The sequence below is a fragment of the Microcebus murinus genome, chromosome 15, assembly GCF_040939455.1.
Source record: "Microcebus murinus isolate Inina chromosome 15, M.murinus_Inina_mat1.0, whole genome shotgun sequence".
Taxonomy (NCBI): Eukaryota; Metazoa; Chordata; class Mammalia; order Primates; family Cheirogaleidae; genus Microcebus; species Microcebus murinus.
Window position 1 is genome coordinate 43,718,908 of NC_134118.1, and position 18,277 is coordinate 43,737,184.

Here is an 18,277-nt window from a genome sequence, read left to right on the forward strand (position 1 = left end):
CTACGCCACCGACTTTCAACCCTCGCGAGATTACTAGTTGGCTCACTGGCTGGGCCAAAGCGCGCATGCGCATTGTCCTCTCCTCACCCTAGGCCCCGCCCCTCCAGCAGGCTCTTCTCCAGCGAAGAGTAGGCGGGGCCCCGAGGGAGAGCTGAGAGACGTAAGTTTTTGCGTCGGCTTCCTGGGTTGACGCGAGCTCGGTCTTACGCGAGTTGGTAGGAGCTGCGTGTTCTTGCTGTTTTCTTGGCCTGGTTAGTGTCGTCGGCGCTTACTGAAAACTTGCCTGGGTGTCGCTCTGCCTACTGCAAGTTGGAAATCGGTACTGGTCCTAAAACTTATGCCGCCTCCCCCTAGAGGCATGACGTCACAGCCTTGACAACGTTGTGGCTATCCCAAGTGACGTCTGTTTTGTTTTATAAGAAAAAGTCTGTTAGTGCGATTATTTTTTTAAGTCTTTGCCTATTAGCTATATACTTAAGTAGTTTATTTCTTTTTTTTTTTTTTGGAGACAGAGTCTCGCTCTGTTGCCGGGGCTAGAGTGCCATCGCGTCAGCCTAGCTCACAGCAACCTCAAACTCCTGGGCTCAAGCGATCCTCCTGCGTCAGCCTCCCGAGGAGCTGGGACTACAGGCATGCGCCACCATGCCTGGCTAATTTTTGCTATATATATTTTTAGTAGAGATGGGTCTCGCTCTTGCTCAGGCTGCTCTCGAACTCCTGAGCTCAAAGGATCCTCCGCCTCGGCCTCCCAGAGCGTTAGGATTACAGGCGTGAGCCACCGCGCCTCGCCAGTTCTTTCTAAATAGCCTCTTTGCCTTAAGTACACAACTAGATGATATTTCTTTTGCATTTATATGCTAAAAGCAAGCAAATAAGGTAGCTAACGTACACTCTACCTTGTGAAAAACATGAATAATCAATAGATGAGAAAGGCAAGTGATGAGATGTGTCTTTTCCTCAAGAATCAAAAAAAATGTACATTCTTCTCAAGTGTTAAAAAATAATAAGCACTAATTATTTTGTATAATGCCTTAGGTGGTCTTTAATGCAGCCTAAGGGCCTTGTGAGTCCGCCTGTTACAAAATTAAAGCACGTTGCATTCTATTTGATAACAAATCTCCCTACTAGAGTAGATTGTTATCAGCCCTGCACAGGGTCTTTCTCATTTTTTTTATTCCCCATATCCAGTATTTGATAAATGTTTGTTGAATAAAGGAGGCACACTTTTATTTAAGAGTTGAGGTTTGAGCCAACTGGCTGATTATGTTGAATTTCACACAGAAGGGTTCTCCTTTGAATACAAAGCCTGCAAATTTTTTAGCCAATGGAATGATAATTCTTTCATTGAAATCTGGGAAAATGTCCCCCAGTTCATTAGAAATGCTATTGTTGAGACTATAAGGAAACGCCTAAGAATATATGTAAAGATACATACCGACAATGATGTTCATCCTAGTCTTCATATGTAATTGCAAAAAGCTAACAATAGGCTGAGTCCAATATTGAAAGTATGATTTCAAAACTATTATACACTCACAAAATGAATTATTAACGTTTAATGACCATTAATGTAGAAGAATGTTCATTAAGTGTTAACTGACAAAAAAATCAATAGTTCAAAATGTAGATAAAAGTTTGGAAGCATATTCACAAAAATATTGAAAGTGATTGTTGCTGGTGTGTATTTCCTAATTCTTTTTTGTTTGCATTTTTTTATTTTTCTAAAATGAATTTGCATATTATTGTATTAAGAAAACTTTAGGCCTGCAAGGTGGCTCATGCCTGTAATCCTAGCACTCTGGGAGGCCAAGGCAGAGGATCCTTTGAGCTCAGGAGTTCGAGACCAGCCTGAGCAAGAGCGAGACCCCGTCTCTAAAAAAAAATTAATTTGTTTCTACAAATTAATTGGCCAACTAAAATGTATATAGAAAAAATTAGCTGGCCATGGTGGCACATGCCTGTAGTCTCAGCTACTTGGGAGGCTGAGGCAGGAGGATTGCTTGAGCCCAGGAGTTTGAGGTTGCTGTGAGCTAGGCTGATGCCATGGCACTCTAGCCAGGGCAACAAGAGTGAGACTCTGTCTCCAAAAAAAATAAATAACTTTAAAAATTTCCAGCTTTATTGAGGTATAATTGACAAAATTGTATATAATTGAGGTGTACAATGTAACATTTTGATGGACATATATACATATCAATATGCATATGTATATTGTTGTGAAATGATTACCACAATCAAGCTAATTAACATAGCCATAACCTCACAGTTACCTTTTGTATATGTGTGATGAGAACACTTCAGATCTACTCTCTCAGCAAATTCAATTATACAACACAGTATTATTAACTATAGTCATCATGATGTACATAAGATCTCTGGAACTTACTCATCCTGCATAACCAAAACTTTGTACCCTTTGGTCTACATCCCCAATTTTGAGAAAACTTATTTTTAATTTAAAAAAATATTCTTTCACTAATAAAAGTTTGTGTGGAAGGATAAGGCAGTGTGTAGGGTGGTACCTGACATATAGATACTCAATAAATACTTGTTGAATAAATGTTTATTTAATATTTACATTAAGTTGAATTCTTTATAAATTTATATTTATAATATTTATATATATTATTTTATGTAATATAAAATAATAAATACATTTATTTAGTATTCAGAATATTTCTTCACTCTTTATTCAGTCTTAGATAGAAATCTTGGGTCTTGGTCTAGAAACCCTAAAATTATACATAAGTATATAAATGTAAGGATCTTAGGTCTGATAACTATTTAAGAAAAGCAATCAATAGCAAGTTAATGCAAATAAATAAATAAAAATTGCCTCCAAAATGGCAATTGTCTTTTAACATGTACATTTATATGTGAATTTCTCATAGGAGCATATGAAAGCTATATTAGAATCTTGTCAGGGAAAATTATAGAGGAAAGGTAATTAGAAGAAATTAGAAGGAGGAGAGAATGTTTGGATTCACTAATCTAAGAGAAAAAGATTTTGGGCTGGGTCTAGAACCAGAGAGAAAGAGGAGGGGAGAGATACTGAAAAGACAGGATACCTGGAAACTGAGCTACAGGGACATCAGCTGTGTTCACGAGACAGATAGCAGTACTTATATGATGGCCAAATCATAAAGTTCCATTTTTATTCAAAGGCTAAAAAGCTAAAACTAACAGCTAGTTCCAGAATTGATAGCATAATATAGAATTAATGTATTGGTAAGAGAGTAGGTTGGGGAGTCAGACAAGCCTAGATTCCAGTGCAGACTCTGGAACTTAGTAGTTGTGTGATTGCAGGCAAATTATCTAACATCTTTGAAATCAATTTTCTCATCTTTTTATTATTATATTATTCCACCTGTATATTGAGATAATATTCTTATAACAATATAAGAAATAAATGAGATAGTGCATTTAAGGTACCTGACATATAGCGAGCTTTGGGTTCAAGTGTTAGATAGTCTTATCCTGAAGAAATAAACCTAAAGGTCAGTTGGAAGAAGAGGAACCTAATAGTTTTTTAAGGGGAATGGTAGCAAGAAAACACTAGAAAGAATTAGTGCTTTAGTCATGTTCCCAGCGACAAAATGCCACAATGTCAAACCATGTTAGTGTTCTATTTCAAATACACATTGTTTATACCTAAAATTCCCTCTGTAAGATTTAGTGTGCTAGAACAGCATGTGCTGTGCAGAAATACAGTGGAACAAAGAGATATTGCCAGAGGACAAAAGATGCCAAAGAGCCAAGACTCTCTCAGCCGTGTGGCCTTGAATAGTAACAGAAAGGAGTTAGTGTTATCAAGGACAAAATAGGAATGCTGTACCTCTCTTCATTGCATACTCATTTTATTTTGTGAAAACCTAAGAAATAAAGACTGATTACTACAAGATGACAATAAAACAGTATTGGATTTGTATCTAAGAATGGCAATATCCAACACCAGATACCTTAATGATTACATGTCGTATGTATCTTTTTTGGAGTTCTCCCATGTAAGTCATTTGTTAGTGTATGGAGATCTCAGTTAAAGAGAAATATCAGCTATACTCTTAATAAATAAGTAAGGTTTAAATACATTCTCATATTTGTTCACCAATTCACATTAGTGAGTGACTTTGTTAGGTGTGGATACATGTTGTTACATAGTCAAAGTTGTTCAAGTTCCCTGTGTATTTCTTACTGCTTTTGAAAAATAATTTCTTCTTTACTAGCCTGGTTCCAGGTAAAATACTCCTAGGAACTCAAATATTGTTACAGAAAGTTAAATCTTAACTACCATTTCTAAACCATTTTTAAATGCTAATAACTAATAACTAAAGCTACAGTTAAGAAATTTGGGGTTTCTTTGCGTAACAGTTTGAAAGTAAGAAAATGAAAAAAATGTATCATTAAAATAATAGCTAAAAGAAAACTGAAGTGGCTATATCATTATCAGGTAAAGTAGACCTCAGAGCAAAGAAAATAGCTAGAGACAAAGAGGGACATTATATAATGATGAAAGTGCCAATCCACCAAGAGGACATAGAAATTCTAAATGTGTATGTACCAAAAACAACATAGCTGAAAAATTTGTGAAGCAAAAACTGACACTGAAATGAAAAATAACAAATCCACAATTATATTGGAGACTACAGTATCTCTCAACAATTGATACAACTAGACAGAAAACCAGCAAGAATATACAAGAACTCAACACCACCACCAATCAACAGGATCTAATTGACAATTATAGAACACTCCACACAAAAATTGGAGAATACACATTCTTTTCAAGAACCCACAGAAATATAGCAAGATATACCATAAAATAAATATTAACAAATTTTTAATAGTTGAAATCATACAGAGTATATTTTCCAACTGCAATGGAATCAAACTAGAAATCAATAACCAAATGTGACAAGGAATATCTACAAACTAAATGAGACACTTCTAAGCAATCCATGGGTCAAAGAGGAGGTCTCATAAGAAATCAAAAAGTAAATTGAACTGAATGATAATATATCAAAATGTGTGGAACACAGCTGAAGTAGTGCTTAGAAGAGAATTATAGCATTGAATGCTTACATTCAGAAAAAGGAATAGTGTCATATACAAGTTTTCATGTCAAAAACCTAGAAAAAGAATAGTAAAAGTACACTCAAAGTAAGCAAAAGGAAGAAAATATTAAAGGTAAGAATAGCAGTCAACAAAATTAAAAAGAGAACAATAGAGAAAATAAAATGAAACAAAGAGCTGGTTCTTTGAAATATATATAAAACTGACAAACTTCTAGGAGGACTAATGAAACAAAGAAGAGAAAAGAAGAAAAAGAAAGACAGAAATCACCAATATCAGAAATGAAACAGGACCTATCACTGTAGACCCTGAAAACATCAAAAGAATAAGGGAACACTACATATATAAATTTGACAACATAAATAGACTACTTTCTTGAAAAATACAAGCCTCCTCAGATAATGTGAAATAGACCATTTGAATAGCACTGTAACTATTTAGGAAATTAAATTCATAATTTAAAACTCCCAAAAAGAAATCTCCAGGCACAGATAGAGAATTCTGCCAAATATTTAAAGATGAATTAACACGAATTCTACACAATCTCCTACAGATAATAGAAGAGAAAGGTATGCTTCCCAATTCATTTTGTAAAGTTACTGTAACCCTCATACCAAATCAGACAAAGACACCACTAAAAAATAAAATGGCAGATCAATATCACTAACAAATATAGATGCAAAAGTCCTAAAAATATTAGTAGATACAATTAAGCAATATGTAAAAAGAATTATACACCTTGACTAAATATTTATTCTAGAGATACAAGCCTGATTCAATATTTGAAAATTAATCAATGTTATTTGCCAGATTAATAGACTAGAGAAGAAAACTCATGATTTTATCAATTGATATATAAGAAGCATTTGACAAAATTTCAACATCCATTCATGGTGAAACTCTCAGAAAAAGAAAAACAAACAGAAATATAGGGGAACATCCTAATTTTGATAAAGAACATGTACAAAATACCTGCTAAATGCTTTCTCTTTAAGCTCAGAAATTGGCAAAGATGTCTGCTCACAGAATTCATATTCAATGTAGTACTAGAAAAGAAATATATAAAACTGTTCCTATTTGTAGATGACATGATTATCTACATAGAAAATACCAAGAAATCTATTTTTAAAACTTCTAGACCTAATAAATGAGCTCTGCAAAGTTTCAGTTTCCAAGATAAATATTCAAGAATCAAAAAGTATTTCTATATACTACCAATGAACACATGGCCTCAGAAATTAAAATTACAATATCAGTTACAATTGCTCAGAAATTAAATACTTATGTGTAAACATGACAAAACATGCGCAAGACTTATACACTAAAAACCACACAATGCTAATGACAGAAATCAAAGAAGTTCTAAATAAATGGACAGACATACTGTGTTCTTGGATTGGAAAATCCAACATGGTAAAGAAGTAAATTCTCCACAATTGATATACAGGTTTAATGTAATCCCTATCAAAATGCCAGCAAGATTTCTTGCTAATGTAGACAAGATTGTTGTAACATTTATATGAAAAGTCTAAGGAACTAGAATAACTAAAATAATTTGGGGGGAAAGAATAATAAAGTAGGAGGGAACAGTTATCCAACTTTAAGACTTCCTATATAGCTACAGTAATCAATACTGTGCAGTACTGATGGAATGATACATAGATCATAGACAGGTCAATGAAACAGAAGAGAGAACCCAGATAGATGCATGCAAATATACTCAACTGATTTTTGACAAAGATTCAACAAATGGTCATGGAGAAATTGAACATCAATAAGCAAAAAAAAACAACTTATGTCTCAAACCGAGTGCAAAAATTAACCCAAAATGGATAATAGGAATAATTGACAACATAAAACAGAAAACTCTAAAACTTTTAGAAAAAGAAAACAGAAAAAAATGCTCAAGATACAGGTCTAGGCAAAAAGTTCTTTTTATCGCCAGATTTGTTGAAGTATAATTGACAAATAAAAATTGTGTATATTAAAGATGCACAATATGATGTTTTGATAAAATACACATTGTGAAATGATTACCACAATCAAGCTAATTAACATATTCATCACCTCAGTTACCTTGTGTGTGTGTGTGTGTGTGTGTGTGGTGAGAACATTTAAGATCTACTCTCTTAGCAAATTCTAAGTATACAATTCGGTATTATTATCTACAGTCACCATGCTGTACGTTAGATCTCTAGAACTTATTCATCCTGTATAACTGAAACTTTGCACCTTTTAACCAAAACCTCCCCAGTTCGCTCACCCCACAGCCCATGGCAACTACCATTCCACTCTCTGCTTCTACTAAATTTGACTTTCTTAGATTCTACATATATTAATAAGTGAGATAATGCAATATATTTCTTTCTGTGCCTGGCCTCTAGGTTCATCCATGCTGTCACAAATGATAGGAATTCCAACTTTTTCAAGTCAGAATAATATTCTGTTGTATGTATGTACTACATTTTGTTTATCCATTCATCCATTGATGTACACCTTGCTTAATTCCATATCTTGGCTATTGAATAATGATACAAAACATAGTAGTACAGATATCTCTTCTATTTTTTTTAATCTTTGCAGTGACTTGGAAAGATACCTCTTCTAGACACTGATTTCATTTCTTTTGTAAATACCCCCAAGATTGGATTGATAGATCATATAGTAGTTCTATATATTTTAATTTTTTGAAGAATGTCCATACTATTTTCCATAATGGCTGTATTAATTTACATTGCCATCAATGATATATAAGGGTTCTCTTTTCTCCACATTCTTACCAGCACTTATTATCTTTTTGGTAGTAGCCGTTCTAACAGGTATGAAGTGATATCTCATTATGGTTTAATTTGCATGCTGATTTTCTGTACCAGGTGTAAATTTCACTTGATCATTATGTTTGATCATTATAATGTGCTGTCAAATTCAGTTTGCTAGTATTTGGCTGAGGATATTTGCATCTAAGTTTATCAGGAATATCAGCCTGTGTTTTTCTTGTGGTGTCCTTCTGTGGCTTTTGTATAAGAGTAATTCTGGCCTTCATAAAATGAGTTTGGAAGTGTTCCTTCCTTTTTAGTTTATTGGAAGAATTTGAGAAAGATTGGAATTAATTCTTAAATGTTTAGTAGAATTTACCAATGAAGACATATAGTCCTGGGCTTTTCTTTGGTGGGAGGTTTTTAATTATTCATTCAAGCTACTTACTAGTTATTGTTCTGTTTAGACTTCTATTTCTTCGTGATTTAGTCTTGGTAAGTAATATGTTTCTAAGAATTTATCCATTTCTTCTAGGTTATCCAATTTTTGGTATGTAGTTGTTTATAGTAGTCTCTTATGAGGCTTTGTATTTCTGTAGTACAAGTTGTATTGTCTCCTATTTCATTTATAATTTTATTTATTTGAGGCTTTTCTCTTTTTTTCTTAGGTTTCTCTCTCATTTGTTTAGTCTAGCTAAGTGTCAGTTTTATTTATCTTTCAAAAAAAACTCAATTCTTAGTTTCATTGACCTTTTCTATTTTTCAGGCCTCTATTTTATTTATTTCTACTCTAATCTCTATTATTTCCTTCCTTCTGCAAACTTTGACCTTAGTTTGTTCTTTTTCTGGTTCTCTTTTATGGTTTCTATTTCTTTGTTGAACTCATTTTGTTCATGTACTGTTTTTCTGATTTTTTTCATTCTCTATCTCTTTTGTCTAGTTGAATTTCTTGTTGAATTAATTTAAGATAATTATTTTAAATTCTTTGTCAGGCAGTTCATAGATATCCATTTCTTAGAGTCAGTGGTTTTTTATTTTGTTTTTTTTGGCACTGCCATGTTTCTCTGATTATTTGTAATCCTTGTGGCCTTGCATCTGGTAAAAGAATGTTGAAATGATGTACAAATGGAGGTAAAACTAGCTTCTTCCACACTGGGGAAAGGAAGTCAATTTTCCTTCTACTGAATATGATATCATTTGCATATCTATAGGCAAGAATTATTTTTCACTTGTATAAGTTATTTATAATTTACAGAGTTGTAAAATAGCTCCCATAGAGTCAGAAAACCCGGTTTGTCCTGTAGACTCAAGACAATTCATGATTTTCTACTGAAGCACATATTTTTCCCTATACACTGTTGTTTTAATTTTATTGTAAATCTTGTTTGGACTACTAAGTACCCTACTAACTGGCTAATTTGTCTTTATTTTACACTAAGTGGAAGAACTGAAATTCAACCCATGTCCATGCTGGTAACCACTGCAGCATATATATTTTTTTTATTCTCCTACATCTCTCTAGAATAACTTTCTTTGTTTTCTCTGCTCCAATATGTCATCCTAAAAGGAAGAAGCTAAGGTAAAAATTAATATAAGTAGAGAGTTTTGGGGGGGCAAGCTTGAGCATTGCAACCCAGGAGCATAGATTGCCCTGAACTTACACTCCAATTAGCAGCAGTTACAAGTAGATATTTAAAGGCAAAAAAGGGGGCAGGGAGTGGGCTGATAAAAAGTTCTTTGCTGGGAATTCTCATTGGTTTACAGAAATAACATTGATTAGTGATTGGCTATACATTGTTAATCCATAGGGTGTGGGTTATAGTGTAGTATTTAATTTACAGCTACTTGTGGCAATAGCAAACAGCTGCAAAAGATGAATATATAGCTCAGAGAGGTAGGACATGACCGCAATCTCATTTTCATGTTTCTCTGGGTTTAATAATGAAAGGTCTCACACTTCTCAAATGAAAGTGCTTTTCTTTCCTCCCAAATAAGTGAATCCAATTTAGTCTGCCCCAGCTGCAGCTGACTGTGCCTTATGGTACTTGAAAGATGACTATCAGTGTTTCAATTCCAAATTCCCAAGGTTGGGAGACAGATTAGTTCAGTTTAGATCAGTTGCCCATCCCAGATCATTAGGTGTGAATCAGGCCACTGGGTATAAATTTGGCTGTCTAGGTCACCTCTTGAGCAGGAACAGGAATTGAGGAAGTTCTCTTAGAAGAGTAGGTGGGTGCAGAGCATTGACTGACATCTCCAGCATATGTTTATGGTCTATGCATGTCACAGAAAGTATCGTAACTTTTACAGAAAAATCTGTTTATGTTCCTGATCAAACACTGTGATCCTTTTAATTTTCATTCATGGTTCAATTTTCATCAAAGGTGCCAATTTTAAGCTCAGTTACACTTGAAATTCAGTTAAAATGTTATTGAAATATGTTTTTTGTGAGAGTTGGATATTAATTTCAGCCTTTTGAAAATTTGATTCTTATACTTTTAGGTATGTAGATACTATTCTATAATAACTCATGATAAAAGAAGATATAAGGCCGGGCGCTGTGGCTCACGCCTGTAATCCTAGCTCTTGGGAGGCCGAGGCGGGCGGATTGCTCAAGGTCAGGAGTTCAAAACCAGCCTGAGCAAGAGCAAGACCCCGTCTCTACTATAAATAGAAAGAAATTAATTGGCCAACTGATATATATATAAAAAAATTAGCCGGGCATGGTGGCGCATGCCTGTAGTCCCAGCTACCCGGGAGGCTGAGGCAGAAGGATCACTCAAGCCCAGGAGTTTGAGGTTGCTGTGAGCTAGGCTGACGCCACGGCACTCACTCTAGCCTGGGCAACAAAGCGAGACTCTGTCTCAAAAAAAAAAAAAAAAAGAAGATATGAACTTAGTATCTTATAAATTCTAAAAGAAAGAACCATTCTTTTCAGTTTTTGATTTATCTCAAACTAGGTGTTCTGCTTAAGTGTTGAACTCAATCTTCTGTATATAGTAAATGCTCCAGAGGGTACGTAAGAGGGGAGCTCTGTGACTTGACTCTGTTACCAATCGGGAGACCTACCTAGATGTTGTGGAAACTGCAAGACTACAAGAGAGTTTCAGCCTAGGTATAGTTACTCATCGCACAAAGATCCAATTATAGAGACAATGAGGCTTGCCAAAGAAGAAAGGAATTTTTAATGTGACAGACATCTTGTTGAGAGAACAGGGAGAAGCTGCCTCAAATCTGTCTCTTTCTTTGTTCTATTCACTCTTTAAACTTGGTAATGGGTGAAGCAACAAAAGAATCTGTTTTGACATGCTGAATTTCTTTATATTACCCAATAATTATACAACTACTTTTTGGTTTTAACTACATGTTGAATGTACCAACATTTATTAAACACATTTATTTACATTTATTAAACACAAGTTTGGCCATGTGTGGCAGCTCACGACTGTAATCCTAGAACTCTGCGTGGCCGAGGTGCGAGGATTGCTTGAGGTCAGAAGTTTGAGACTAGTCATAGAAAGCGTGAGACCCCATCTCTACAAAAAATACAAAAATTAGCCAGGCGTGGTGGCACGTACCTGTAGTCCCAGCTATTTAGGAAGCTGAGGCAGGAGGATCGCTTTAGCCCAAGAGTTTGATGTTGCTGTGAGGTATGATGACACCACTGCCATTTAGCTGGGGTGACAGAGTGAGATTCTGTCTCAGAAACAAAACAAAACAAACAAAAAACACACAAATTTGAAACTATTGTCAATATACCATGGGAGGACTAAGGTGGTGGCTCATGCCTGTAATCCTAGCACTCTGGGAGGCCAAGGCTGGTGGATCACTCAAGGTCAGGAGTTTAAAACTAGCCTGAGCAAGAGCAAGACCCTGTCTCTACTAAAAATAGAAACAAATTAATTGGCCAACTAATATATAGAAAAAAATTTAGTCGGGCATGGTGGTGCATGCCTGTAGTCCCAGCTACTTGGGAGGCTGAGGCAGGAGGATTGCTTGAGCCCAGGAGTCTGAGGTTGCTGTGAACTAGGCTGATGCCATGGCACTCTAGCCCGGGCAACAGAGTGAGACTCTGTCTCAAAAATAAAATAAAATAAAATAAAAAATAAAAAAATATATCATGGGAAAGTTGAGATGATACCATCAGGCTACTAACAACTCAATTATAGGTAGTATGCAATTGTTTTGTAGAAATTATTAATGATATTAACACAGATATAGAGTCTAGAGCTCAAGATATTGAAATAAATTGAAAATATCTACTTTAAACTTATTTTCTTGGGACTAATTTCACATAATATTTTAAGTCAAAATAGTATAATGAAAATGATGCAGGACTAAGTTAAATGGAAAGGATGCCCTGGAAAATATCAAAGGAATTAATAAATTCTACACACATAAATAAAGTGATAATATTTACAAAAGCATATGTGATGGCATTTACTTTGGCAGCATATAAACTAAAATTGGAATGAAACAGATGTTGTTTAATGACTAAACAGTTTCAGATTTGCAAGATGAAAAAGTTCTGGAAATCTGTTTCACAACAATGTGAATATACTTAACACTACTGAGCTGTACATTTAAAAATGGTCAAGATGGTCCATTTTATGTAATGTGTTTTTTTCCACATTAAAAAAAGTATATGTTATAAATGCAAAACAAAGTATCTTGATATTGGTGCCAATTTTTCCAGCACAGAAAATCTAAAAGAGTAAGAATTTTCAGTTTGGCTGCAAAGGTCAAAATCTTTGATCCAACAGCAAATAACACATTTATTTTCTTTGTTTCTACATTAGGGACAACAATATAATCTTTAAAAGACAGATTATGATGATTTCCTAGATGTATACATATGTCAAAACTCATCAATTTATATACTTAAAATATGTATAGTTGCATATACATGAATTATATAATAAAGCTGTCTTTTTTCAAAATAAGGAAAGTTTATAATATTGAAGTATTGCAACTTTTCTAGTTCAGTGCTTCTCAAACTTTAATGTACATTTGAATCACCTCAGGGAATCATATTAAAAAGTATTATAGATTCTGATTGCATAAATGTGACAGCCATGGTTCATTGATGTATATCTGAAAACCTTAAGTTATTTTCTAAAATCTGCTGTAAATTCTATTGAGTTACAAAAATATATTTATGGAAATACTTTACCAAACACATTTCCAAATACTTTTGGAGCTCTCAAAGATATTTTTTTCTTTTCTAGCATCATTTGCCAGCGAAAATATAGCCTCTTGAAGTTAAAAAATTTTAAAAACCACTTAAGATCTACAATATCACAATAAAGATCTGCAAATCTGGTGACTATTTCTGAAGAAAACAAGATATTAAGGTAAGTAAGCACTGACATAGTCCTACAGAACTTTATATCTATGATTTTAACAAAGCTTTATTTTAAAAATTGATTATTTCATAGTCACTTTGAGTTCCTGAATAGAATTAATTTAAAACAAACATTATTATTTTATGATGACTTTGAGTTCTCAATTATTTCATTATGATTTTAAACTTTCTATAATTTCATGTCAAAATTTGATGTGTATATATATAAAATGTGTTCAGAAGATTTTATATTTTTACGCATGAAATTTTTTGTAATTGTTACTATTGATAAGTAAATAATGTATCAACTTAAAATTTATTTTTACTCCAGGGTGCCAACAGGTGTTAGCAGCTCTGTGTGTAAGGTGTGAGGGAAAAGGTGGTTAGTGAATTGGATTTTATTCTGAAGGTTGTGGGAGCCCCTGGAGGATATTAGGCAAGTGAGTTATGTGATCAGATTTGTGATGAAGAAAAATTCATTTGACAGTAGTGAAAGTGAATAGAGATGGTGGATCCAGAAGGCACATGAGAGACTGAGTGTGGAACTAACTAGAGTGAAAAGCCCCCAAAGATAGCAAAGCCACCCAGAAAGTTGAAAGGAATATACAAGAGGGGAAGTCATTGAGCCATAGGGGATGAGAGTGACATTGAGAAGTTATTAGAATATAGCGACAAGAAAGGCAACACCTTAATTTCCTACAGCTAGGGTTTAGGGAGGAGGAAGAACTTGTTTGAAGCAGAACTGGAAGAGGACAAAGTCATATCCTGCTCTAGGGTCTGGGGCATGACAGGAATGTTTTTCACTTGAAAAACTTGGGAAGTGGTATTAGAGTAGGAGACTAAGAGACAGGGCTGAGACCCCTTGCAGGGGCTTAAAGATCAGGTATAGGTGTTAAAATAAACAGCTCTTAAGCAGAAGCTAACTAGAGGGGCTGATAACAGGTAAGAACCCTTCAACGGGCTTGTCAGCTGTTTCTGCCACCTTACATGAACTTTGGCTAATTATAATGTCATTTATATTGTGGTTTTAAATTTTCTCCATCCTTGAAATCACCATGACAGTTTTGAGACAGCCACATAAAGTATGAAAATGGGAGGGAACACAATGCTAGAAATTTCTACCCAAATTCTTAGTAAAAGCCAACCCGTTGGCCATGATTATTCCTCCCCTCAATTAATGACTACAAAAAATCTAAAAGCATTTCCTCTCAGTGCAGCTGCTCTCTTTGGAGTCTGCCCACTCTCCTCCCTTAGAGTGTACTTTTGCTTTCAATAAAAAAAAAAAAAAAAAAAAAAGCTGTCACTTGCTTACCTTACATGGTGTACATCCTAAAGTTCTTTTCCCCACAAACAATAAGAACTTGGAAAAACCTCCACTTGGAGGCAGCAACAGTATGTATCCTTAGGGGAGCTCACATTTAGTCAAGTCAAATTGAGAATAAAGTCGAAATAAAGCTTTTCAGAGAACCAGAGGAAAAGCTTGAGGGAGGGGAAGAAGTGGGAGACTGTGGCTGGTGATGAACTAATAATTTTGGAGGTGAAGAATTGGAGATGTTACGTGTGAGAACTTCAGGTGAATTGGGGATGTGAAGAGCCCTCAGGTGCAGGGGTTACCACTGTGGTTGGAGTGCTTTTGGTGGTGGTGGTGGCAATGAACAAAGTGAATATCTCATGTTATGAGCCTTTCAGTGATCATTTCAGCTCAGATTCCCATCTTTGCAACTGCAAAAGGAGGACAGTTAGAAGCAGAATTATTTATAACAGCCTGACAATGGAAACAATCCAAATGTCCATCAACTGATGAATAAATAATTAAAATGTCCATACAATGAAATATCATTTAGCAATAAAAAGGCAGGCAGTGTTGATATACCCTATAATATAGATGAATCTTGTACACATTAGGCTAAATGAAAGAAGCCAGTCACTAAAGGCCTTGCCATATATTGTATGATTCCAGTTTTATTAAATATCTAGGAAAATTCTGTAGAGTCTGCAAGTAGGTTCATATTGCCTAGGGCTGGGTGGGGCTAGGGTTGGAGGAATGGGCAGTGACTGCTAATGGGTTTGGAACTTCTTTTTGAGCTGATGAAAATGACTTACAATTAATTGTGACGATGGTTGTACAACTCTACGAATATACTCAAAACCAGTTGTATACTTTAAATGGGTAAATTTTATGGTACAAGAATTATGTCTCAAGTGAAAATAAAGACGACTCCTATTCTAATCAAACAAAACATGGATGTGAGAATGCTTTGGAGTCCAAAAAGCACAAAATACATGAGATTACTAAGACAAGTGTGGAGACACCTTCTTTGAGGGTTTAAAGGAAAGGATTACTATGTGAGGCTAGTAATAACTGACTTAATGAAGGCATGGGGGTCAGACAATATGGCTTCAAGAAACTTTTACAATCGTAATTCTATGAAAGGATATTCATATACATTTATTCCACTTTTCGTCAGACTTCCCTAGAAAATTCAGTTTCATGCACAAGAGGGCGCTGTCCACCAAATAACAAGTTGTTCGTGGCTGCCAGAAATTTTGCATATGTAATCTCAGCAGGAAAAAACAAAGTAACACCAAGAAAAAAACAAAAACAACAACAAAAAAAACTAAACCAATTTTAAGAATCCTTTGCCGGGCGCGTTGGCTCACGCCTGTAATCCTAGCACTCTGGGAGGCCAAGGCGGGAGGATAAGCTTGAGCTGAAGAGTTGGAGACCAGCATGAGCAAGAGTGAGATCACGTCTCTACTAAAAATAGAAAAATTAGCAGGGCGTCAAGGCATCCACCTGTAGTCCCAGCTACTCGTGAAGCTGAGGCAGAAGGATCTGGATCGCTTGAGCCCAAGATTTTGAGGTTTCAGAGAGTTATGATGATGCCACTGCACTCTACCTGGGATGACAGTGAGACTGTCTCAAAAAAAAAAAAAAGAGTCCATTAATATATATGAACTAACATATATGAATTTGCTTATGACTGCATGGCATCTCTCTGGAAGAACACATAATATGGATATGGGGAGGAGAAAAATGTTTTGCTGTACACTATTTTGTTTTTTATATTTTGAATCATGCAATTGTATTATTTATATAAAACATTACATAAAAAAGTACCTTATAAGGGAAATTATTATGTTGTAATCTTATTCAGACTAATATATGAAATTAAGAAAAGGGATGTGGAGAATATATACAAAATATAAAGAAATTATTCAAATCTGTTAAAAATTATTGTCAATTCATACCAATAGGTTTTCTTTTCTTTCTTTTTTTTTTTTTTAACTTATTCTTCTAATGAATTCAAGGATTTCTCCATGTATTATATATGTATTTTTTTCTTCTCTTTCTTTCCAGGTATAAGAAAGATAACTTCAATTGTTTTTCAACTTTTAATCAAACTCTTCAATAGAAAGATTGAAAAAAATCATGCAATAAAAATTTACCACCTTGACTGAACAGTTATTAATATTTTGTTTTATTTGTTTAAATGTGTCTCTGTACATATATATGTGTGTGCATTTTTCAGATATTTTTCAGATGTTTCCTAACACTAAGTATTTCAGCATGCATCTATATGATGGAGGATATTCAACAATATTGTCATAATACTATTATAACTGAAAATTGAGTAATTCTTTAATATCATTTATTATCTAGTTCATATTTTTAAATGTCCTATTTGTGCCTAGAATGTCTTAAATCACTTTTTTCTCCATAGAGGTTTACTTGAGTATTGTGGTTGCCGTGCTCCTTTTGTCTCTTCTATTCTGGCACATTCTATTTGTTTTAAAGAATGACTTCAACTTTTTGCAGAAGCTTAGCAAATATAGAGCATTCTTACATGAAATGCTCTATATTTTGTGTGATTGTTTCCTAATGGTGTTAGTTGAATTGTTCCTTGTCTTCAGGGCAAGAATTTTTGGCAATAGTTCATTTTTAATCTTTTCATTATGAAATAAAACACAGAGTGTAGTGCCCAAAACAAAAATATGCAGCACAGTGAATTATTGCAAAATGTATATACCTATGTAACTACCACCCAAGTCAATGAGCAGAACGTTGCCAGCACCCCCCAAAACACATGTACCCTTCCTCCAGCTCCCTCTCTTCCCATCCAACAAAATCAACATCCTCATTTTTATGGAAATTAATTCCTTACTTCCTTTTTAGTTTTATCACATATGCATGTATTAAACGCCATGGTTTAGTTTTCAAACTCTTTTGTTTTTCAATTTTATGTGTGTAAAGTCATATATGTTGAATATTCTTTTGCATCTAGCTTTTTTTAATCAACGTTGTATTTGTGAGATTCATCTATGTGTTGAATGGCCATAGTTTATTCATTTACATATTTAAATTGTAAGAATAAAAAACAATTCATTTATCCTTTCTACTATTGATGGGCATTTGGGTTAGTTTTGCACATTTGGCGTTTATAAATAATACTACCATGAACATTCTTATCTCTGTCTCTTGGAACACATGTGCATGCATTTCAGTTGTGTCTAACTCAGGAATGTAACTGTTAGGTCATAAGGTTTTCATATGTGATCCTTTGTAAATAATGAGTCTTTCAAAGTGGTTGTATTAATTTGAACTCCCACTAGCCCTGCATGAAAATAGTCATTGCTACATATCCTTGGCAACACTTGGTATTGGCCATCCTTTTAAATTTTAATCATTTGGGTAGATGTGCAGTAGTATAACGTTTTTATTTTCATTTTACCATTACTAGGAAGGTTGAACCATTTCATATATTTGATTCTTTTTATATGTTTGTGAAAATTCTGTTCATTTCTCACTTCCTGCCCATTTTTGGATTACTGTATTTTTCTTACTGATCTATGAGTTCTAATCAGATTCTGAATCCTTTGTCAGTTATCCCACAGCGTGCCTTGCTGTTGGTTCTCTTAGTGGTATCTATTGATGCACAAGTGTTCTTTTTTTTTTTTTTTTTTTGAGACAGAGTGTCGCTTTGTTGCCCAGGCTAGAGTGAGTGCTTGTGGCGTCAGCCTAGCTCACAGCAACCTCAAACTCCTGGGCTCAGGCAATCCTCCTGCCTCAGCCTCCCGAGTAGCTGGGACTATAGGCATGTGCCAC

The 18,277-nt window shown here is 34.6% G+C and overlaps 1 long non-coding RNA gene across 3 annotated transcripts; it reads left to right on the forward strand.

Annotated features, from left to right (window-relative positions):
* The first annotated feature begins 110 nt into the window (after window positions 1-110).
* Window positions 111-16,628, forward strand: LOC142876356 (uncharacterized). Of its 3 annotated transcripts, none has more exons than XR_012923243.1 (3): window positions 111-160; window positions 13,055-13,180; window positions 16,532-16,628. It is a non-coding gene; the product is annotated as an uncharacterized LOC142876356 (long non-coding RNA). The 3 variants fall into 3 exon arrangements; XR_012923244.1 differs by having other exon boundaries at window positions 143-251; XR_012923245.1 differs by lacking the exon at window positions 111-160 and adding an exon at window positions 250-319.
* The last annotated feature ends 1,649 nt before the right edge of the window (window positions 16,629-18,277 follow it).